Source organism: Rattus rattus, chromosome 1, assembly GCF_011064425.1.
Source record: "Rattus rattus isolate New Zealand chromosome 1, Rrattus_CSIRO_v1, whole genome shotgun sequence".
In the NCBI taxonomy this organism is placed as follows: Eukaryota; Metazoa; Chordata; class Mammalia; order Rodentia; family Muridae; genus Rattus; species Rattus rattus.
In genome coordinates, this window is record NC_046154.1 from 7,587,697 (window position 1) to 7,611,602 (window position 23,906).

Consider the following 23,906-nt stretch of genomic DNA (forward strand, 5'->3'; position numbering starts at 1 on the left):
CTGTACAGAACTCAAGTCGAAATGGATCAAAGGCCTCAACGTAAATCCAGATGTGCTGAAGCTAATAGAATAAAAAGTGGAGACAGCCTAGACTGCAGTGGTATGGGGGAAAAATCTTCTGAACAGAATACCAATGGCTCAGGCACCAAGGTCAAGAATTAATAAATAGGACCTTGTGAAACTGAAAGGCTTCTATAAGGCAAAGGCCACTGTCAGTAGGACAAACTGACAGCCTACAGTATGGAAAAGGATCTTCACCAACCCTGCATCCAACAGAAAACTGATATCCAAAATACATAAAGCATTCAAGAAGTTAGACTCCAAAAGACCAAATAACCCAATCAAAAAAGTGGTGTAGAGCTAAACAGAGAATTCTCCACAGAGGAATCTCAAACGGCCGAGGAGCACTTAAAGAAACGTTCAACATCTTTAGTCATCAGAGAAACACAAATCAAAACAACCCTGAGATTGCACCTCACACCAATCAGAATGGCTAAGATCAAAAACACAGGCGACAGCAGATGCTGGTGAGGATGTGGAGAAAGAGGAACACTCCTCTACTGCTGGTGGGATTGCAAGCTGGTAGAACCAGTCTGGAAATCAGCTTGATAGTTCTTCAGAAAAATGGAAATAGTTCTACCTGAGAACCATGCTATACCACTCCTGGGCATCTATCCAAAGAATGCTCCACCATACCATAAGGACATGTGCTTCACTGTGTTCATAGCCACCTTATTCAGAACAGCCAGAAACTGGAAACAAACCAATTGTCCCTCGACTCAAGAATGGATCCAAAAAATGCGGTTCATTCACACAATGCAATATTATCCAGTTATTAAAAACAAAGACATCATGAATTTCTCAGGCCAATGTATGGAATTAGAAAATATCATCCCAAGTGAGGTAACCCAGACCCAAAAGGACATGCATGGTATGTACTCAATGAGAAGTGGGTATAGTTAAAAAGTTCAGAATACTCATGATACACCTCACAGACCCAAGGAATTGAACAAGAAGGAAGACCCGTGTGAGGATGCTTGAATTCCATTTAGAAGGGGTAACAAAAGAGTCATGGGAAGCAGAGGGAGGGAGAGACGTGGGTGAGAGAGGAGAGGGCAAGGCTCAGGTATGAGGAGAGTCAGGAGAGCGGCCCAGAGGACCGGGAGAATGAATGGGAACATGCAGCTGCTGGGGTTGGTGGCTGGGAGGAAGTCCTAGAGACCCAGGATGAGGGAGGCTCCCAGGACTCAATGCAGATGACCTTAGCCAAAATGCCCAACAGTGGGGATACCACCTCCAGTAGCCAGACAGGACCCCGAGAGGAGGCAGAAGGGCACCAACCCACTTACAAAAATTTTGACCCAAAATTGGTCCTACCTGAAAGAAATGCAGGGACAAAGATGGACCAGAGACTGAAGGAATAGCCAACCAGTGACCAGCCCATTTAGAGACCCATCCCATGGGCAGGCACCAATCTCTCACACCGTTAATAATGCTGTGCTGTGCTTGCAGACAAGAGCCTAGCATAGCAGCCCCCTGGGAGGGTCTACCCAGCAGCTGACCGATAACCACAGACAAACATTGGATGGAGGTCGGGGATCCCCATGGAAGAGTTAGCAGAAGGACTAAAGGCTCTCAGGAGACGGCAAACCCACAGGAAGATCAATAGTAACAACTAACTTGAACTCCTGGGAGCCTCCAGAGACTGAGCCAGGAACCAGAGAGCATACATGGGCTGGCCCCAGGCCCAGGGCACGTATGTAGTTGAGGGTGACCTTGTCTGGCCTCAGGGTCTGAAAATAACAGGGGTTTGGGGAGGCGTTACCCTCTCAGAGGCAAAGAGGAAGGGGTTGGTGGAGGAACTCTGTGAGGGGGGACCTGGAGGGGACAACATTTGGGATGCAATTAATTAATTAATTAAAAATAAAATAAATGAAACTCTACAAAGAGCTAAAGAGAATGGAACATTTATCAAATATTTGTGCTAGCAGCTCATTTGTTGGTGACACTGAGTGTTTCCATGCTCTGAGGAGCTAGGCAAGTGCATTTCTTAGGGTTTCCATCACTGTGCACAGACACCATGCCCAAGGCAACTCTTGTAAGGACAACATTTCATTGGGGCTGGCTTACAGGTTCAGAGGTTCAGTCCATTATCATCAAGGTGGGAGCATGGCAGCATCCAGGCAGGCATGGTGCAGGAGGAGCTGAGAGTTCTACATCTTCATCTGAAGGCTGCTAAGAGAAGACTGACTTCCAGGTGGTCAGGAGGAGGGTCTTCTCGCCCACTCCCACAGTGACACACCTACTCCAACAAGGCCACACCTCCTCCAACAAGGCCACACCTCCTCCAACAAGGCCACACCCTCCAACAAGGCCACACCCACTCCAACAAGGCCACACCTCCAAAAGGCCACAGTGCCAACAAGGTCCACTGGGCCACACCTACTCCAACAAGGCCACACCTACTCCAACAAGGCCACACCTATATTCCAAAAGGCCACACCCACTCCAACAAGGCCACACCTCCAAATAGTGCCACTCCCTGGGCTAAGCATATTCAAACTGCCACAGTGAGAATGCAATTTTTGTGTTTCTGTTGTAGGAACAACTTTATTTCATGACAACTGGGTCAAAGGAGAGGAAAGGAAGAGAAGGGGAGGGAGATGGAGAAAGGGAGGGAGGAAGGGGAGGTAGGGAAAGAGGAAGGGAGGGAGGGAGAGAGGGAGGAAAGGACAGAGGGCAAGGGAGGGAGAGAGAAAGGGAGGGAGAGGGAGGAAGGAAGGGAGAACAATGGAAGAAGAGAAGGAAGGAGGGAAGGAGGAAGGGAGGGAGGGGAGGAAGAGAGAAAGGAAGGGAAGGCAAGGGAGAAAGTGAGAAAAGAAAGAAGGACGGGAAGGGAAGAGAAGAGGGGGGAATGGGCAATCAGACTAAAACAAGAAGAAAGGAAATATCTCTATTCACAGATGTGATCCTCGTGAGCAGCTGACCCTAAGGCCCACACTTGGAAATTTATTAGAACTAATAAATCAGTTTGGAAATGCTTCGGGACATGGAAAAAACCAATATATAGAGATCAATTGCATTTTCTATAGTGGCAATTAAAACATCAAAACTTAAATTAAGAAAACAATTTCACTTACAGTAACATCAAACAGAAGCAAATGCCTCGGAGTAGCTTTATGAAATCAAATGAAAAACGTGTGTCCTCTTAGGACGTCAACACTCCCCGAGAGAAATCAAGGTTCTAAATGAATAGCAAGGCGTGCATGCATGTTTGCGGGTTGAAAGACGGCATCTCCTCAATGGCGGTGTTCTCTGTTAGCCCATTTTTCTGCCACTGTCATGAAATAACCTGGGGCTAGACGCTCAAAAGGGGGTCTTCATGGTGCATGCTTTTGCAGGCTGCAAATTCAAACACGTGGGTGATGGAACCACAGTGTGGGGCTGGTGTGGGAGAGAGAATGATCACTGGGTCAAGGCAGGGACCCTGAGAATAATTCAGAAAAGAGGTCAGCTTTGACAATAGTTGGGTCTCCTGAGAGCTGACTCAGGGTCCCAGGAGAGAGACCTGGATAGGTCCTCGTTGTCTCTAACAAGAGCTAGTAAATGCCCTGTGGGTCCCACCTCTTAACGACCCCCACCCCCCACGACCCCCACCCCCCCCCCCCCCCCCCACCCCCCCTGCAGTATCACACCAGGCTCTCAACACAGGCACCTTGATGGAAAACCCGTGCGGACTTGAAACCATAGCTGTGCTTCCCAATTGAACTTAGAGTTGCCGCCGTACTAACAAAATTCCAGAGGACCCCCACAGGACTGACAACTTGATCGGAGAACTCATATGACAATTCAAGAGTACACATTTAGCTACCTAGAGTAGCCAAAAGATCCCGAAAACAGCAAAGCAGGGCTGGGGGGAAATCCCATTTCCTTATTAGAAAGGTGATAAGAACTTAAGTGAATCAATGACGTAGCATGTAAACAATGGGCAGACAGATCAATGATAGAGAACGGGAAGCCCGGTCTGGAGAGACACCTCGGTGGGTGAAGCACTTTGCCATACAAGTGTAAGAACCTGAATTTGGATCCCACTGTCTGCATAAAGGAAGAGCATGGGTCTGCAATCCCAGCATTCCTGTGGGGAGATGGGACATAAGACAGGATCCCTGCAAGCTTGGGTCAGCCATCCTTACACCGATACAAACAGCAAGGAAGTCTGTCTCAGACAAGAAAGTCAAAATTCATACAACGTGCGTGATTGATACGTGTGTACATGTGTTCGTGTATGTACCTCTGCACATGTGTAGAGGCTAGAGAAGAAGCTCAGGTACCCAATCCTGGCTTTCTATCTTGTCTTTCCACCTCAGTTAAACCTCATCTAGAAATTCCCTCCCATGCTGAGAGGCTTGTCTTCCTGGTGACTCACGATGCGGCAAAGCTGAGCATTAATATTAACCATCATGTGTCTGATGTAGGCACGAGCTGCCAACCATGAATTAGCTAGCGTTCTCTTCTCCACAGAAATCTGCAACAAGGTTCTTCCTCCTCCTTTTTCCACAAGAAAAGTAGCCCGAGAATCTAGAACCACAAAATAAACTATGTCAAGCTCAGCCTCCAATCCAGCTTGGCACATCTCATGGCACATGCTCAATGGCGTGTCTGAATGCGCATGCCTGGAATCTAGATTGCACATCTCATGGCGCATGCCCAATGGCGTGTCTGAACGCGCATGCCTAGAATCCAGCTTGGTACATCTCATGGCGCATGCCCAATGGCCTGACTGATGGCACATGCCTGGAATCTTCTCTCCTTTTCGAACCGTTTCACACAGAACGCCCTTTCTTCTGGAGGTGCACTTGGATGTTGCTCCCAGGACGTGTCTCCCAGAATCATAACTTATTCCTTTCCATTGCGAGATTAATAAAGACATTCCTTATAATGGAAAAACACGTGTTTTTTTTTTTCTCTGACAGGTGAATTCCTACCTAGAAGATGCAAATAATTCACAGATTAGGAAAAAGACTACTCTTTAGCCTAATTCCCCAAACGGATGAAGGAATAACAGGCGTTTCTCAAAGAAGTTCTGCAAGAAGTTGGTGGACAAGCATTTGACATCAATAGTTCTCAGGAAAGCACCTCAAAGAGACTCTTCCCCGAGGCTGGGCGGGGCCACCATCTGAGAGGCATCGGTGAGACACTGGAGGTCACATTCAGGACTGGGGAAGGGAAATGGCTTGGAGACTTTGGAAAATGTCGCAGTGGGTGCTGCCCGACCCAGGGAATTGACTCAGGCAAACATACAAATTAAAGTGTCACACACTCAGGCAAATTGAAGTGTGAAAAAAACACATTGCTCACAGTGCTAGGGAGTGGGAAGACCAGAAGAGCCGGAAACAGAGAGAGTGAGAGAGTGACATGTGTCCTCTGTAAGCAGCGGCTATGGAGGAGCGATGCATGCTGCCCTGCTTCTCCTGGCTTACTCAGCCTGCTCTCTCAGAGCCACGGGACTACTTGCCCAGGGGCTGGCTCTTACCACATGAACTATACCCCACAGAGATGCCCAAAAGTCAACCTTTTGGGGACATTTCCTCAGATGAGGTTTCTTCTTCCCAGGTGACTCTGGTCTGTGTCAGGTTGACAAAAGATGCCTCCACTAACAACCACTTGCTGCTCTTGCAAAGGACCCCAGCTTGGTTTCCGGAACCCACACCGAGCGCTCACATCTGCCTTTTAACTCCAGTCCCAGGACCACCGATGCCTCTTGTGGCCTCCCCAGGTCACAGAACACACTCAGAAACACAGATGGACATGTTTTAAAAACCGTGAAATAAATCAAGAATCCCTCTCCCTCGTGGGCAGCCCTTTTAAAGGTTCTTCCCGTGTACGGATGACAGCACACAAAATCTGTATGTCTGCAGTCTCCGCTCCGGACTCACCCTTCCAGGCCTATGGCTCTGCGCCCTGACTAAGGGCTTCTGGAGGGCACGGTGGGGAGCAGATGGAATCTTAGATGAGCCTCCGCCAACCCTCGTTCTCCACACTACACTGCCTGAGAATGTTAACAGTGTCCACGCCGCCACGTGACCCTTGCTCCGTCAGGCCGGACCCGTTTCTTTCACCTCTACAGCTGCAGCCTGTGGTCCTCTGTGGGTCTCCGGAGTGGCTCTGCTTGGCGATGATGGCATTCACGTCAGGCCTAAAGCAGATAGCTTTGCTACAACAGGGCTGGATGAGGCCGGTATAGGAAGATGCTCGGGGCTCCCGGGTCACTTCTGCGGTCATGAAATTGCCATAAAATTGATAGCAGCAATCACAGCATAATTCTGTGACTATATTGAAAACCATCGGATTGTTCACTTTAAATGGGCGGATTTTATGGCATGTGAATTATACCCCTATAAAGTCGTAATAAAATAATAAAGAAACAAGTAAAATGATAGAAAATTATGTGCTGTGTAGACAGTAATCGAAAGAACGCTGGAGCGGCCATATCGGTAACAGCATGGCAATATCTAGAATAAAAAAATAAATAAAAAATAAAAATCCGAAACAGAAAACAAAAACCACCAGGAACACAGGCATTGTCTGCGCAATAAGATAAGGGGGCACCTTACTGAGGAAAAGTAGACATTTTTAAACGAGTACATGCTTAACAACAAAGCTTCCAAACACTGAGGAAAACGCTGGCAGGGCCAGAGGACTTGTTCGAGGTTTTAATTCCTTTTAGAAACTACGCGGTAACATCCAGGGAAAGCGGGAGCTTCCGTCTCACCCTATACTAGGGGAAGGCAGCCCCCATCCTACCCCACCCCACCTCATCCCACCCACTCCTTCCCAATCACCCATCACCACCCCACCCCATGCACCACCATCCCATTCCACACCAGCGCCGCCCCACCCCACCCACCCTTTCCCACATCACCCACCACCACACCACACTACCTCATCCTACCTCACGCCATACAACACCAACCCATTCCATGCCAGCGCCACCTCACCTACCACCCCGCCCCACCCCACATCTCCCCTCCTCACCCCACCCTACCTCCACCCACCCATAGCTGTTTCAACACTAAGACCGTTTCCCGGAGGTTGTAATTGTCAGGTCCAGAGCACCTTGTTCGGTGTCTGGCCTCACTGAGAAGTTTCTAGAATGATTTTCAGCTTGTTTAAACACCTTTTCCTGAATCTATAAAGATGTGAATTTCCTCCCTTCCCACAAATATAACAAATCTCAGAGGTGGAATGTTTAAGTGCTTCACGCGTGGACTAACGCCGCTCAGTGATCGGTGATTGAACGCTTCCCCCATGTACGTTGAAAGTGAATCTACCCTAGCTCAGTTCGGGAAGGACACGAGTTTCCATCATTTCTCAATGTTTTTCTCACGTTGGCTATGAAAGTCCTGCTGCTTTACAAAAAGAAATGGGTATGGTTACCCATTTTCTGCTGTTTGCGAGAGTCTGTGTGAAATTTACTTCATCCTTAAATATCCATTATTGAGGATAAGCTGAGCTGACGCTCTCTTTCCGGGGTGACAAAAATCTTTTTTTCTCATGCAATCATTTTGCTCCTTAAACCCTGCTGAAACATCACCTAGTCCTCCTGATTGTGAGCCGGTCGTGACGTGCCCGATAGAGAAAGCACGTGGCAGACACGTGTCATACGGGCACGCCTTACAGCGGGTTCATGGTTAATGAACACGTGGCATAAATCAGCTAAGGCGTCCTTGAACAGAAGCACATGCAAAGCAAAGCTGTTTGTCGATCTGTTGATTAACACTGTTTGACTGGAGCCTCGAGGGAATCCAGCTTTGAATCTCCCCTGAAGCAAGCGCTCGGAATTCGCTGACTTGGCATTTGGGGGTCACTCCTGTCTCCACACAGCTGTGATTTCTGGCAGCTGACTGATCCCAACAGATCCACTCTAGTCAGATGCTCAAAATAGCTTCGTGCTCGCGGTCCCCCAACGACATAAACTGGAGCGTTTGTAGTAGCTCCGTGTGTAATAGCCTTCAAGTAAAGTCTCCTGATAGTCCATCAGCAATAAAATACGTTTGCTATATTCCCAGTAAGAAGGAATAAACAAGAGCTCTCATTATGTGGAGGAAGTGGGTCACTGGAAGTAGGTCCTTGGGAGTGGCCTCTCTCTCTCTCTCTGCTTCCTGTCTGCCATGATGTTACTATACCCAAGACTCAACCCTTTGAAATCTTGCTTTTCCTAACCTTGTGGATGTTGCTTAGTAAAAGTCGATGAACCGAAAGGATTCAGATGATTTGAACTCATTTACAGAACATTCAAGAGCAGGGCAAACCAAGCTGGGGTGCTTACCTAGTGTGCACGTGTGTGTGTGTGGCATGTGGCATGTGTGTATGTATGTGTGTAGTATACGGTGTATGTGTGTGTGTGTATGGGGGTATTGGGTATGGTGTGTAGTATGTATGGTGTGTGTGGTGTGTGTGTGGTGTGTATATGGTGTGTGTGTGTGTGTGTGTGTGGTGTGTGGTATGTGAGTATGTATGTATGTGGTGTGTGTGTGGCATGTGGCGTGTGTGTATGTATGTGTGTAGTATATGGTGTATGTGTGTGTGTGTATGGGGGGATTGGGTATGGGGTGTGGTTGTATGGTGTGTGTGGTGTGTGTGTGGTGTGTATGGTGTGTATGGTGTCTGTGTGTGTCTGTGTGTGTGTGTGTATGTATGTGGTGTGTGTGTGGCATGTGGCGTGTGTGTATGTATGTGTGTAGTATATGGTGTATGTGTGTGTGTGTATGGTATGTGAGTATGTATGTATGTGTTGTGTGTGTGGCACGTGTGTATGTATGTATGTGGTGGTGTGTGTATGCAGTGTGAGTGGCATGAATGTGGCAGAGAAGGCGAAACTCCTTACTGAAGAGAGGTAGGCAGGCTTTGTGGCAGCTGAAGATGCATTGGCTCATAACGGAGGAATAGACAGGCAGACAAACGGATGGCCCTCTGGCTTGAGTGAGAAAAGGGCCCCAGTGACTCCTGGATTTGAACACAGGCTCCCCACCTGGTGATGCTGCTGGGAAGCTTATGGACAGTGGAGACTCACTGGAGGAAGCTTTCAGGTTCTACAGCCCCCAAGTGCTCTTTAGCCCACATGCTCCCCTGTTCTTTCCTAACAGCCACCACAGCATGGCCACCCAGCCTCCAGCTCCTGCTGCAAGCCTTCTCTCTGACGAAGGACAGTAGCCACTCTCAAAGGACAGACCTAGTTAAACGGTTCTCACTTAAGTTGCTTCCGCCAGGTGCTTTGTCTCAGCAACATGGAGGAACTAAGACACACGGAGCAACAATGTTTTAGAAATTAGGAGGTCAGTAAACACAACTGATGCTTTCCTCACCTGAGACATTGTTTCCCAGCCCGTGTTCTCATTGCAAGCACTTCTTGGGTGGTCCGTTTACTGTTAAACAATGTCAGCATTTACTCGGGAAGGCACTTCCTCAAGGTCAGGGAGAAAAGAAGTAATCTCTCCCATCCGTCTGCCTCCATTCACTGAACTCCTATAATAAAAGACAAACCAGTAAGGGTGAAACATAGGTATCTCTGTCTCGTACAGTGCACACAAACATGGGAACGACACCCAGAGACTGAGCAGTTTTCAAAGATGTGGCTTAGAACTTGGCTTTGTGTGGGGAGCAGATGAGCTGGAGGGAAGGACTCCATGGTGGCTTGAACAGGTTTGGCCCCATAGACTCCTGCATTTGAATGTTTGGCCCTTAGGCATGGAGGTGTGGCCTTGTTGGAGGAAGTGTGTCACTGTGGGGTGGGCTTTGGAGTCTCCTAAACTCAAGGTAAAGCCAGCGTGGGACAGCCTCTTCCTGGCTGCCTTTGGATCTAGATGCAGAAAGAACTCAGCTCCTTCTCTAGCCGCATGCCTGCCTGGATGCTGCCATGTTTCCCACGGTGATGATAATAGACTGAACCTCTGAAGCTGTAAGCCAGCCCCAGTTAAACGTTGTCCTTTATAAGAGTTGCCTGGGTCATGGTATCTCTTCACAGCTAGAAACCTTAAGTAAGGCAGCTCCAGATCTCTAAGGGTGGCCCACTGTGGGAGGCAAATCAAGGAGGCCACTTAGTGACGCTCCTTCAGCAGAATGTCTTGGCACTGTCCTCCACCTCATGGTGGTCTAGGGCCGCCTCCGTGCTTGGTCTTTGTCCTTCCTCATAGGAGGGAAGGGGAGCCCAGTTTTATAAATTTCTGCCCTGCTGTCAGGAGAATCTGTCCCGCCGTCAGGAAAATGAGAACACAAGGCTTTCCTGTTTCAATTCTTTGAGAATTTCATACATGTATATAATGTATTCTGAGTACCACAGCCCCTCCCCCGCCCCCATTTTCCTCCAACTAATATATAACACATTCCCATCTGAACTTTATGTCCTCTCCCTCATGCCACCTGTACAGGCAGACACAGGAGCATGGACAACCTATAAGTGGCTACAATGCCCTCTCCCCCAAAAAACCCCACCTAGCATTCCTGCAGTGGCCATCAACTGCCAATAGCCGGAGTGACAGCTTGGTTGATCTGCAGGACAGAGCTGCTGTTGTCTCATGGCAGGTCCAGAAGAGGGCATTTCACAGATGTCCTCCCATCCTACGCCTTTAACATTCTTTCTGCACACTCGTGTAGGCATGTGTGTCAGTGAGTGTGTACCTGGGTATGCATGTGTAAGGAACAACTTTCGGGAGTCAGGTCTCTCTTTTCATCATGTGGGTCCCAGGGATGACATCATCTTTGTAGCAGGTGTCTTTACCTGGCGGGTGGGGCCATCTCTTCACCCACAGAGCTTTTCTTGAATTCTCTTCTCTCCTACACCGGCGAGGTAATGCGCTGGACTAACTTCTCTGAACATGTCATAGCAGATGTGGCTTTGAAAATGGACACTCTTCCTAAAAAGGGTTTTCATTGTAAGCCCTGTGGATCTGCACTGGCTGGTTTTGTGAGCCACCTTGACACAGCTGGAGTTATCACAGAGAAAGGAGCCTCCCCTGAGGAAATGCCTCCATGAGATCCAGCTGTAAGGCATTTTCTCAACTAGTGATTAAGAGGGGAGGACCCATGGTGGGTGGTGCCATCCCTGGGCTGGTAGTCTTGGGTTCTATAAGAAAGCAAGCTGAGCAAGCCAGGGGAAGCAAGCCAGTAAGTAACATCCCTCCATGGCCTCTGCATCAGCTCCTGCTTCTTGACCTGTGTGAGTTTCAGTCCTGACTTCCTTTGGTGATGAACAGCGATGTGGAAGTGTAAGCCGAATAAACCCTTTCCTCCCCGACTTGCTTCTTGGTCATGACGTTTTGTGCAGGAATAGAAACCCTGACTAAGACAGCGTCTTCCGTCACAGATGGACCATCACTGGACACCATGGACGGGAGTGCCAAAGCAGGTGACAAAGCTTAGCTATTTCCTGTGGGAATAGTTTCTTGTCACTCCTTCCTGGAGAAGCTTGTGAGAAGAGGCAGTCTAGACCACACTCAGCTTCTTTGGTGCATGAGGGGTGGCAGCACACAAATGGGAACCTTCAGCTCCTTGTTGGATCAGGCACAGTTAGGTCTGAGAGGTAGAGCTAAGTAATCCCACCCAGCAGCCAGTGAGTAAAAAAAAAATAAAAAAATGCTAAACTCATGTCCACCTTGAGTAGCTCCTCAGAGTTCCAAAGCACAGCACAGAAGATTCTCAGTCAAGAAAACAAATAGCTTCACTGTGTCAGCTTCGGGTTTCTCTGCCTCCATTGGTTCCAGACCCACTGCTGGGAGCAGGGTTTTTGAGGACAGCAGCTTTGCCTCTGTTTCTCAGTCACATGGTTAAGTGCACCAGACAGAGTCTGACACAAGGTCTATGGACACTCCCCAAATACAAGAGATGCTAAGATAACCACTCTACCCTGAGAGGAGCTCCAATCAGCACCCTGCCAGGAAGGCAGATGCTGGGAGCCCAGGGCTGGCCACCAGCCCAGCTTCCTCAATGCTCCTGCGGCCAACTTCACTAGAGTTTGGGTTTGACAGCCTCATGGAGACGCAGCCATTTACCTGACACCCGGGAAGGCTCCTCTCCCACCCAAGGACAGAACCAACTGGGTCAAAATTTATTTTGAACTTCATGGTTCTCTAGACTGAGGATGGTGGGCTCTCAGACCTCCTCTGTGGTGGATGAAGTTCTGTGTGGTCTCAGAGTGGATGGGGTTGCAAGGCAGCTGTCCATCACTGCACTCAGTTAGCCCCGCCCCCCAATTGTACAGCTTCATCGACACACATGCCAGTGGCGATCACATTCCCTCACACACATATGGAGCCCCCCTGTTCTTAGGAGAGTCTGTCGGGTGGAGCCTGCTTAGTCACTGAGACGTTACACACTTCCTGGAGACTTCTACTGCGCATCTCCAACCCCAAGGGTAAAGGTTCCATTCTCCCCGACACTCTCTTCTTTCTTTCTCTTCTTGCTGGTCTTTGGATGTCTGCTCAGCTGCTGCTTGCTCCAGTCAGCTTCCCCACCCCCTCGGTTCCTCATTCCAATTAATGAGTTGGATAAAGTTCCAGCATGTGTTTATTTTATGCTGTCATAAAGGCGCTTTATGGGCTTAATGTTTTGAAAGTTACCTGTGGGCACCGAAAACCAGAGATAAATACTTTCAGGCCAGGGCAGAGACAGACATAACATACACTCAAGGCTCCAGGCCCTCATGACTCGGGCCCTGGGGATGAAACACATGTTGGACCTGCAGGCTAGTAACCCTTCCCTCTCACACCTACCCAGAGATGCTAGAGAAATTAAAAGAGGTCTCAGCTTTTCCCATCAAGGACCTGTTTGTATAAAAATCACCTCCAGTCCTCGCTGTCTATTCCAGAATTCATGGCACATCAATATTCCTGGAGCAATTTGGGTGCTAATTTACAGCGACAGGACATTAGCCGTGCGCGCTCCAAGCATACGGCCGTGTCCCTTTACATACTGAGGTGCCAATTAATTTTGAACATTCACTCCCAGGTACCTTGATTTACACGGAAATCCGTGTGTATAGGAAAGTAATGGGGTAAGGGGGAGCTGATCTGAGGCTCAAATGTGCCGCCTTGTTTAAGAAAGCCATGAGGTGATTTGTAACCCTCGAGGGGACGTGCCGTAAATGTGATTTGTGTGTATGCGTGTTGCTATTGCTGTTGTAGACGCCTCCGGAATCTCAAAGCAGGGCTGTGCCCACCATGTCACGATTGAGTGATGTTTTGCTTGAGTATTAAATGTCCCCCACAGGATCCTACACTTGAACTCTTGGGCCCCAGCTGGAGGCGCTGTTTTGGAAGGTTCTAGCTAAGAGGTGGAGCTGAGCTGGGAGAAGCGGGTTGAGAGGAGTGGGCCTGGAGGGTTAGAGTCTGGGTCCACTTCCTATCCCATCTCTGTCTCCTTGTCTTCCTAGAAGTGAGTGAGCAGCCTCATGCCTCTTTTGCCACAGCCAAGAGCCACTTCCGCTCCCTGACTCCGCCTTTCTACCTAGAGCCACTTCTGCTCCCTGACTCCGCCTTTCCACCGAGAGCCACTTCCGCTCCCTGACTCCACCTTTCCACTGAGAACCACTTCCTTTCCCAACCCTGCCTTTCCACCACAATGGACCACCAGTGAACCCCGTCCCTGATCACAGAAACCATCCGGGTAAAGACCTTTCCACCAAGAGCCCTATGCTGGTTAATTCCCATGATCTAGGTCACCATTATATAAAGACTGACTGCTAACCGAAAGCCTGTTTCCCTTGTCCATTTTATCCTTCTCTTCAGTGTTGTTACTGTGAATCCCAAGTCTTTGAGACAGACTCAGAATCAGAAAGAAATGAGACTTATGTAAAAAAAAAATCTGCACCCAGAGATTCAGGGGTTGACACCTAGCTGTAATCTTAGAGGGTAAATGGACCCCATTTGACCTGAGTTTCTTAGCCCACTGGACAGCCAGCCGGGTCAAACCAGCAAGATTCTACAAGCAATGAAGAATTGTCTCAAAGCCTAATGTGGGGAAACAGCCGGGGAAGACATACAAATTGATATCTGACCTCCACATGCAGCATGTAACATGCATGAACACACAGACTCAGCCCAAGGACACAGGTCTGTGCTCTACCATAAGCCTTCCCATGAGTGCCAAGTCCCCAGTCACCTTTCCAAGGACACCTTACTTCCTCCCTTCACAGCCTGTAATGGCACCTTGGAGCTGCCCCAGGCTTGCTCCAACGTACCCAATTTGCCGCATTCAGTCGGGACAAAACATCATTATACACGAGCTCCACCGAGGAAGACGTGGGGAGATGTTCTCCAGAAACACATCGGTCACGGTCCATTTAAAGTCAGAGGAGAGAGTCTGAAGGCGCCATGATTATAATTATTGCTTTGGATGCCTCCCTACTACTCTATGCAAAATCTGAAAGTCCCTTGGCAAAATGGCAGAACATGGGAAAGACACCTACTTCTCTTGAGCTTACAACAGGGAAAAGAAAAACCACAAAACAAAACCAAAAACCAAACAAACAAATGAACCTGCCAGAGGCCGGGGTGGCTTCACCTTAGGCATCTCTGGATCCTCTCCCCAGCGGTTGTTCTCCCTATTAGAATAACTCAGCCCAGGAGGATGGACGTGGCACTGGGACAGCAGGTGGGACCAGTGGTTACTGCCCAGGAGGGCTCAGGAAGGACTCGCTTGCTTCCACACACAGCCTCACCTGCTCCTTGTGAAGGAAGGTCACGGGGCTGTTTTCTCTCATCCGAGCTTTAGTTGGCATGAATTGTGTCTACCCCAAACAAAAGAAAAAAAACAAACAAAAAAGCAGAAGGAATCATCTCCTCAGAGTGTGACCGTCCTCAAAATCAAGGCGTTTATAGACACACCATGTCAAAATGGGGACCTGATCCGGTAGGACTGATCCTAACAGAAGGGAAGGCACACACACACACACACATGAATAACACACACACATTATACACAACACACACATATACTATACACACATACATACAATACACACAAACACATATACCATACACACACCCACCATACACATACACACCATACATAACACACATACACCATATATACAAACCACACACACACCATACATACACACACACCATATACAACGTGCACACACACATACATCATACACAGACATCATACACACATACACCATATACACACACCATACACAACGTACACACACACATACACACACCATACACACACACACACATCACACACATACATACACACCATATACACACACACCCATACATACATACATACACACCATACCTATAGATACAAACACATAGATAGTATCTCACACATTAGATATAAAACCAAGCTAGTCAGAGATCCAAGAGCCTTCACTAAACCAGAGGACACAAAAGAATTGCAGCAGACATCAGAGCCTGGAGGGAAGGTGGGATTGGTATCTAGCTTAGTTAGGGCTTCTATTGTTATGATGAAACACCATGACCAAAAGCAACTTGGGGAGGAAAGGGTTCACCAGGCTTACACTTCATATCCCTCCCTGTTCATCATCAAAGGAAGTCAGGACAGGAATTCAGACAGGGCAGGAACCTGGAGGCAGGAGCTGATGCAGAGGCCATGGAGGGGTGCTGCTGACTGGCTTGCTTCCCCTGGCTTGCTCGGCCTGCTTCCTTATAGAACAAGGAACCCAAGGCTGGCACCACCCACAATGAGCTGGGCCCTCCCCCACCGATTGCTAATTAAGAAAATACCCTACAGCTAAATCTAATGAAGTTTTTTTTCTCAATCCCTCTATCCAGATGACTCTAGTTTGTCAAGTTGACATAAAACTATCCAGCAGAGAGTCCTCTTCTACTCCGAGATGTAGCCTCTGGTTCATGCCTTCATCTCAGGTGCCTGGCCTCTGGAACTCTGGGAGAATAAGTTCCTGTTAATCATGCGACCCACCATGATCATCTTTATGGAATCTGAGAACTGACAAGAAGAACTCCCTGTAGGTTGATGTCATTATGCAGGTGAAGGCAGGTACAGGATAGAACGAGGACTGACATTAGATGAGAAGGAAGGAGGGAGAAAAGTTTTATAGAGGAGGAGACTGGAGAGAGGGAGGGGGAGTGGGAGGGAGAGAGCAGCTGAGAGAACATGGAGGGGGATGTTAAGATTTCTCTCTGCACATTTACAGGTTGTTATGACTGTTCTTAAGGGATGGATGTGTACAGGGTTTTGTGTGTCTAGATGAGCAAACTATATCTTATCTAGGTGGGCAGTTTATATCCTTGTCAATTGGTTATAAATTAATTGTGCGGATGTATTGTACATTGAGCATTTAACACATACATCTGGTTGCTGGGTTCCAGTTTGCTGAGTAATGATGTCACTGGGCCATTGGGAGTGTGAACAGAGTCTGGGACAGGAAGCCGTGCTGGGCTATAGAATGTTTGGGGCTAGTGTGGCATGAGGCCACGCTAGCACAGCCCAAGGAACGAGATAGTAACACACTTGGTAACAGCCCTCCAAGGGGACAGTGTGTGAAAGCGGTAACAGAGAAGGAGCTAGAACGCGTGGATCCTGTGCACGGAGTGGGAACTCGCGGGAACTGGGTTGTGTGGCCTTTTTTATATTATACTGCAATAGCCCCCACCAAAAGAAATATGAAAGGGGATTTTCCTCTAAGCACATGATGTGTTTGGTCATTGCAATACATAGCTGTGCTTGTCTACAGTCACCTCCTTGCTGCTCAGTCCTATGGGTTAAAGCAAATGGCTCCTCGCCTGGGGGTTCCTGAGTTTGGAAAGCTCTGGCTCTGCTCACTCATCTACACCAGCCAACTTTGACTCTGATCTGAGCATGAACAGTGCCAGCCACACCTGGTCACTGACCATGCAGAATGACAGCCACCAGATTATCTCTGGACTTCTCACCATCCCTCCTCAGGTGAGTCTTCCTCAGGGCCGCCACCTCTCTCCTTGATCATCCCCATCAGACTGTACCCCACCTCTCTCTTCTCCTCTCCAACCAGACAGGCAGGATTTCCAGTAGGACTCTGGTATCACCAAACAGGAAGCTCAGCTGAGGTTGTCACGTCCCCCTATCCCTTCCCAACCATCTCGGGCATAGGAGCGTCTAACTTCTATTGTGCTTTCAAAGTTTGATCCCCAAACTGGCTTTTACCTTATTTCTGAGGAAGGGTGGTTGTACACCACAACCCCTCTCTACAGGCTGCTCAAACTACAAGGTCTACACTGGCTGACAGTGACCCCCAAGCCACCTCTAATGTCACCGTAGTGCTGTCCACATGCCACTGTGTTAGAGACAGTCACCACAGTGACCAGACTGAGCCACAAAAGCAGTAGAGAGAGGGTGGCATCTAAACTCTTAGAAAAAATACTTGCCTGTTTTCAGAAAGACCCCTTTATCATCCAGCCCACTTCACACCATTTACCCTGAATTCCCAATCTCTCAGCCCCCCCAGGCTTGGAGGAATCGATCCATGGGGCCTCTCCCACTTTTGGGTCTCTCTCCCAGTTCTGTTCTTGCCAAGAACAGTCTTTCCTCAGTGCTCAGTGGTCACAACATCCAATCATTGTCTCCACGATTCCAACATGTGAAAGGGTCTCAGCTTGGGGGTCAAAATTTGAAAGCTCAGTGGGAGTTCATTAGAAGCTCATTTCCCCGTGTTGGTTGGGAAGGCGGGGAGCGTCACCGATAACGTCAGCTGTCAGCTGAGCTTCTTGATTGATGACACTGGAGTCAGACTGGAAACCCTTCCTGTGTAGTTGGAGAGGAGAAGAGAGAGATGGGGTGCAGTCTGATGGGAATGGCCAGAGAGGGCATAGGCCACTTTTGTACACTGTTCTCAGGCACCAGGCTTGGGTATTACTTTTTGAGCCCCAGCATTTGCTTGTATTCCTGTCCTTCCAAGGTGTCTGAGCCTCTCCCACAGCCCAGTGAATATTCTCACATCACCCAGCATGCCCGTGCTGGTCAATCCTCCTCACTATGAACCACACCAGGGGCAAGAAGCTTAAAGGGGGATTATTTATTTGAGTACACTGTGTCATAGGTTCTGTCTGTGGGGCAGGGAGGGCTGGGTGGAACCATTTAACTGATGTTGGCCAGGTTGGGCCTCAGAGAGAGCACTGGAGACTGGATCTCACCCTCTTAGACTTACCTTGGGGACCCATCTACTCCAGCTGGGTCCCTCTTCCTAAACTTTCTACCACCTTCAAAAACATCACCAACACCTGAGGTCCAGGGGACCAGCCCAAGACTCCATGGGGCATCACATACCAGACAACGGTGCCCCATCCAATCCAAGGAAGGCTTCCTCCAACACTCCCTGGGCCCTACCTTCTCCCATAAAGAATTCCCGAATCCACAGGATGGAGAAGAGCAGCAAGCCCCTCTCCCCCATGACCCTCAAATTCTCAGCAAGGAGTACTGTTTCTGATCAAAGCATCCCGTCTCTGCCCGCAGCTAAAGCCACCAGACTGGAGGAGAAACTCATACCCACAAGGCATGGAAAATGCATGTCCACCAAGAAGAGGAGGTTGGCCAACTCAATGGAGATCTCAAAGAGACAGTAGCCTTGGTCAAGCCTGCAGGGCAAGGCTTCCTCAGGTCTAGGGTGCCCTTCCTAGACAGCTTGTCCTAGGATCTCTTGGTGTAAACACTGTTCAGTTCACAGAGGTGGGGAATTTAAACAACTCCTTAGGTCCCCTGTAGAACCCTACTGTCTTTCAAGATTATCTCCCATACATGCATATCCGTGCGATTAAATTCTGCTCATTTTCCTCCTGTTTTTATTTTAACACCATCTTGAAAATCTATTCCATATATTCATGGGCCTTTTTAACTTTTGTCTTTAATTGACATGTATCAGTGTGTGTGTTTACCAGGTGCCATGCAATATTTTGATACATGCATATCAAAATCAGGATAAACATCATCTCTGTCATTTCAAATATCCATCATTTGTTTTGCGTTTGGGACTGCCCCAGTTAGCTTTTAATTACCAACATGACACAGCCTACAGTCATCTGAGAGGAGAAGCCTCAATTAAGCAATTTCCCAGATAAGATTGCCCTGTTGACCTGGCTGTAGGGGATTGACTTTGTTAATTGATGTAGAAGGGTCATGCCCACTGTGGGAGGCACCATTCCCTCGGCACATGGTCCTGTGCTGTACAAGTAAGGTAGCTTAGAACAAGCCTCTGAGCAAGCCAGCAAGGGGTTTGCTTCAAACTCATGTTCATATGAGTTCCTGCCCTGGGTTCTCTTAGTGGTCACTGTGGCTTGGATGTAAGTTTAAGCCATTTCTGCCCCTAAATTGCTTTGGTTGTGGTGTTTCACCACAGTGGCAGAATAAAGTTAGAACATTCGAAATCCCTCTTTGAGTGAGTGTGTGTGTGTGTGTGTGGTGTGTATATGTGTGTATTGTGTGTGTATGTGTGGTATGTATATGTATGTATGGTGTGTGTATGTTTAGTGTGCATGTATATGTCTGTGCAAGTTTGTATGTTGTATATGTATGTGAATGTGTGGTGTGTATGTATAGTGTGTATATATATGGGGTGTGTACGTATGGTGTCTGTGTATATGCATTATATATGTGTGTGTGCAGTGTGTATGGTGTGTGTGGAATGTATGATGTATTTATATGATGTCTGCATATGATATATGTGTATGCTTTGTGTATGGTATGTGTTTGTGATGTGTGTATGGTGTCTGTGTGTGTATGATGTGTGTATGTGGTATCTGTGTATGATGTGTGTGTGTGTTGTGTGCATGCTTTGTGTAAGGTGTGTGTGTGTATGGTGTATATGATGTGTGTGGTGTGTGTGTGTGTGTGTGTGTGTGTGTGTGAGTATGTATGCTTTGTGAATGCTGTGTGTGTGTGGTGTCTGTGTATGACACACTTAGTTAAGCTGACTGGCCAACTTCTCCGTCCCTCCCCCACTGCATGCTACCAAACCCAACTTTCACCCAAGTGCTGGGGATCTCATCTCAAGCCCTCATGTTTGCACAGCCAGCACCTCACAGATTGAGCTTAAGGGGTGGAGAGCCACCTCCCTGGCTCCTCTTCTAGCTATCTTAAAATATACATTAAATTTTGCAGCCTGTTCTCAGCCTGTGGTACCGCAGACCCCAGATCTGATTTCTCAGTGTAATGTCTTCGGTGCCTGTGCCCCTCTGTCTATCCAAACTTTCCCCCACTTCCTCTTTCCCAACCTCTCTTGACCTCTGTTCCAGAAGATCTCAGCTAGAGGATACAGTAGAAAATGATTTCCCTCCATTATACCATCCCTGTGGTTAACATAGAGTGCTACTCAAAGATTATTGCCAAAATAAATCAATTTCTTAATAGAAATTCAGAGACATGTAAAGGTCTTCGGAGAGCAACTACAATGGGAAGGAGAGGAAGTGCCCTGCATTAGTCAGAATCTTCCTCTCTGTGTGAAAACCGAAGAGAAACACAAGGAAGAGGAGGGAGGGTTCTTTTGACTCACAGTCACAGCCCATAGCAGTGGGGAGGGGGTGGAACAGTGAGCACCACCATAGCCAGGGAGGGATGGGGAGTGGGTGGAGGAGAGGAGGGGAGAGAGAGAGAAAGAGAGAGACAGAGACAGAGACAGAAAGACAGAGAGACAGACAGAGACAGAGAGACAGAGACAGATACAGAGACATAAGATAGAGAGATATAGAGACACACAGAGACAGAGACAGAGAGACAGAGACAGAGAGACAGAGAGACAGACAGAGACAGAGAGACAGAGACAGATACAGAGACATAGATAGAGAGATATAGAGACACACAGAGACAGAGACAGAGACAGAAAGATAGACAGAGGCAGAGACAGACAGAAACAGAGAGAGACAGAGAGACAGAGACAGAGACAGAAAGACAGAGACAGAGAGACAGACAGAGACATAGAGACAGATACAGAGACATAAGACAGAGAGATATAGAGACACAGAGACAGAGACAGAAAGATAGACAGAGGCAGAGACAGACAGAAACAGAGAGAGAGAGACAGAGACAGAGAGACAGACACAGAGACACAGAGACAGAGAGACAGAGAGACAGACAGAGACAGAGAGACAGAGAGACAGAGACAGAGACATAAGATAGAGAGATATAGAGACACACAGAGACAGAGACAGAGACAGAAAGAGAGACAGAGGCAGAGACAGACAGAAACAGAGAGAGAGACAGAGACAGAGAGACAGACACAGAGACACAGAGACAGAGAGACAGAGAGACAGACAGAGACAGAGAGACAGAGAGACAGAGACAGAGACATAAGATAGAGAGATAATAGAGACACACAGACACACACACACAAACACACAGAAACACACAGAGACAGAGAAACACAGAAACAGAGAGAGAGAGACAGAGACAGAGAGACAGACACAGAGACAGACAGACACACCCAGAGAGACAGACAGACAGAATGCCCACCCTAATGGGTTTCCTCCTCCTCCTTCCATTCCCTTCAGTCAGCCCTGGCCTGTGGGATGGCGTCTCCACACCTACTTTCAGGGTAGGTCAAGTAAACCATCTCTGAAAAGTTCCGTTACATACCTTGTGCAGGGTGTTAAGTCAGGGCGCAGTTTAACCACAGAGCCCGACCACTCCGTGGGTAAAAAGAAAGGTTTACTGAGGATAAAGCTGACGAGGGCATCTCTCTGCTTGGAGGGCTGGAGCAAAATGGCAGAAAAGCCAGAGAGTTTTAGGAGAGTCTGCGGGGCGGGGCCTCTGAGCTGAGGCAGGTTGTTCAGATTGACTGAGAGCTACAGGGCCTCACCTGCCTGTGGTAGTTGAGGTCAATTAGAGATGTTCCTGGCGGTCTGAAACCTGCCTCTGGGCTCTGTTACTTAATAACAGCCATGTTTTACACAGCCAGAGTCCTTTATTTAGGGCACTGCCACTCAGGGGGCCACTTTGAAGGTAACACAGTGTGCCTCTCTAATCTCAGATGTACTCCCCACTCCCATCAAGATGACAATCAATACTGAGTGTCAGTTGCAACCCTGGACCCACAATAGACACCAGGATGGATACCAGGGCTGCTGGTAAAACACCCCACGTGCAGGTCGCAGGCCATCACCACTGTCCTCAGACCTCAGATGTCTCTGCATTGAGTTTGTGCAGAGCTTCTTCCCAATATTGACTCTAACCTTCATCCTTCCTCTGTGCTTACCCTGGGCACCGAGGCTCTCTGTCCACTCTGTTGAGCCCTTTAAGAAAGGGCTGAAGTTGTGTTTTAAGTTTTCATTACTGTGCTTAAGGGCAGAACAAAAGTGCTTATAACCTATAAGCCCCAGTGACTGACAACTCCCTGGAAGGCTGGGGCTGCTGTTCAGTAAGCCATGTGTTCCCTCAGTAGACAAGGTTGGTTGCTCCAACCGCACAGCTGATCACACAAAGGCAGGAGCTGTGTCAGGATGCATGCTTGCCCCGACTGGACTAAGGCAGAAGTGCATGGGCTGGTGGGTTTTACTTTTATAAGCACCCAACTAATGTAATTTGGCGTCATTCTCTGGGAATCTTAAGTATGGATTCCAGAGACTGAAAGACAGACAGACAGACAGAATCAGAGACAGAGAGACAGACAGAAACAGGGAAACAAAGAGACAGAGACAGATACAGAGACACACAGAGACAGAGAGACAGACGAGACAGGCCACAGACAGAAACAGAATGCCTGCCTAATGGGCTTCCTCCTCCTCCTTCCTCCTTCTGGCCCAGGCCTGTGTCTATTCTCTTGACCAACAAGCCTTACTTCGAATTTGGCTCAGAAATTGTGGTAGTGGTTTTACTCTTGCTTGGTGGGATTAACAGAAACCATCCAAACTGGAGATTGAGAGAGCCCTGGTCTGGTCGTTGAATTTCAGAGGGAAGAGTGGCCTGTGGCTAGGTTTCCTCTCATTTCTGCTCTTCCTTACTCGGGCATCTTGCTTCCGTGCCCTCTGTCTGTCCCTCTCTGTCTCTGTGTTCCTGCCTTCCTCGTATTTCTTTTTCCTTTTCTCTACAAACTCTCCTGGCAGGGAAGGAAGAACACAGCCGGGCCAGGAGGAGAGACAAGGAGGCTGCCCCAGGTTTAAAGCATGAATGATGTTAGAGACTTGGTTTTCATTTGCCCTAGAAACACAAGCTTGTGCTGGAGAAGGGTTTTCTCATCCAGGATCCTGGGTCAGTGCTCCCAGCAAGAGGCCCAATGGAATGGGGGACCGACCCCAGGCCTCTTGCCTCAGGCTAGCCGACCCTCTGAAGCAATGGCTGACTTGAGTGGTGGAAGAAGTGGGGCCTCCCTCACCAGAACAGAGGACACTGCATTTTATCATCTCTATCTCATAGCCTCGTTAACTCCAGATTCATTTTGGGAGAAAAAAAAAAACCTGTCTTATAATATGAAATTAATGTCATGCCATTTCCTGGGAGTTCTCTTCTGTCGTTAAAGAGTTTTCTGAAGTCTTAGGAAAAAAATGATCCACAGGCCTAGAACTTGGATTTTTTTCCTGTTCCCTCTTGGCCCAGCAGAGTGTGTCTTTGGGGAGAGACATGGTGTCGACAATTGCCACCTGGAAAAGACTGAGAAGCCAATGGCAACAAGCATAGCGACCGGTGTGCAGTGTCCTGAGAGACTGCGGCACGGTGGAAAGATTGGAGTCCCCTCACGTCTTTCAGGACAAATTCTGTGTGTTAGCTCTCAGAACATCTGGACACAGTTCCCTTTCGGAGGCTGAGCAGCCCTCCCTGGCCTTGGCAGGGGGGTGAGCCACAGTCAGGGCTGTATTTGGTGAGGAGTGCCAGTCCTTTCCTGACAGGTTAATTAATATTCATTATTCAACAGGGGAGAAAATGCTGAGTTGTTTATGGTTGGTTCATTAGTTTTAGCC